Source organism: Canis lupus, chromosome 35, assembly GCF_003254725.2.
Source record: "Canis lupus dingo isolate Sandy chromosome 35, ASM325472v2, whole genome shotgun sequence".
In the NCBI taxonomy this organism is placed as follows: domain Eukaryota; kingdom Metazoa; phylum Chordata; class Mammalia; order Carnivora; family Canidae; genus Canis; species Canis lupus.
Window position 1 is genome coordinate 25,942,133 of NC_064277.1, and position 1,270 is coordinate 25,943,402.

Consider the following 1,270-nt stretch of genomic DNA (forward strand, 5'->3'; position numbering starts at 1 on the left):
CAAGCCAAGATACGAGTTCGTCCCCAGACCTTTCTAGCTCAGGGTTGACATGCGTAGATGTCAACAGTGCTTTTTTCCTGGAGCCGGGAGTGACCAACCCGCTCCGGATCAGCTGAGTGTGGAAGCACCTGCCTGCGCTGCCGGCGCCAGGTGGATGCAGCGCTCACAGCGGTAGGGTTACGTGTACAGTCCTGCCGACTGCAGGGGCTCAGGAGCAAGATCATTCATTTCCTGAACCAGGCTGGGACCGGAAGCAAGAAAAACTGGAGATGCTGGGGATCGAACCCAGGACCTCATGCATGCTAAGCATGCGCTCTACCACTGAGCTACATCCCCGCCACGTGGGATGTGACTTTCCTAAACTATCTTCATGAAATTGAGCAAATGTATCCCCTTTAACGTTTTAGACTATTTTGTTCTTTTGTAAAAGAGAACTCGAATTTTCACCTCGCTCCTCTGTAGAAATCCGCTGCCACGAAATTCTGACTAACTCGTCAATCGCCGACATCCAGGACGCGAGGAGAGAACGCTGGGGCGGGAAATCTCAGTAAGAAACACTTCCACACCCTCCTTCTCTGAGTGCTTTTCTTTTCTCAAAGGCCTGTGCGTCAAAGGAAAGATACTCCGAAGAAAGAAAAAAACGCTTTCCCAACGACTGTCTTTATGCAACACCCCAAAATGCGCCCCCCCCCCAAATTCTCCGCATTTCTGCACCCTATTCCCGGGCTCCAGAAACCGCTATGCGCCTTTCCTTAGAAAACAAGGAACGGGTGGAGGGAATTCTGTTGTAAAAATAACCTTCCGCTGTAAACTCTTGGGAGGGCTAAAGGGTGGAGCTGATGCATGTTTGGATGCGTCCTTCTGACCCTCATTTAATCCAAAGAATGCAAATCCGACCTAGAGAATACAAATCCTCAAATCCCGCTCTGATTCTTTGGAACAAAGGGCCCGGAAAGAAGTGAGAAACGCGTTCCTTCTAAGATTGAAGTTAAACCTCTGCCTTCGCGATGCTTTATCTGCTGCAGAGGGAGTGGTTCTCCCCCCGTCTGGGGCCCTTCCTCCCCAAGGGGCGCAAACCGAGGTTTTGTGTCTGCCTAGAGTTCAGGGGCGCGCCCGGACACAGTGACCTGTGAGCGAATCTGGAAGAATGGATGGGACCGCTAAGGAGAAGAGAGGGGAGAGCTGATGCTGCGGCGCGCCGAGGCTCGGATGTGCTTGTGTCCGGGCTGCTGGACTAGGGGTCGGGGTCGGGGTCGGGGTCGGGGTGGGG

At 53.1% G+C, this 1,270-nt stretch overlaps 1 non-coding gene across 1 annotated transcript; it reads right to left on the bottom strand.

Moving 5' to 3' along the window:
* Positions 1-264: 264 nt before the first annotated feature.
* On the bottom strand, positions 265-336 carry TRNAA-AGC (transfer RNA alanine (anticodon AGC)). Its single transcript has one exon. It is a non-coding gene; the product is annotated as a tRNA-Ala (tRNA).
* Positions 337-1,270: the final 934 nt, after the last annotated feature.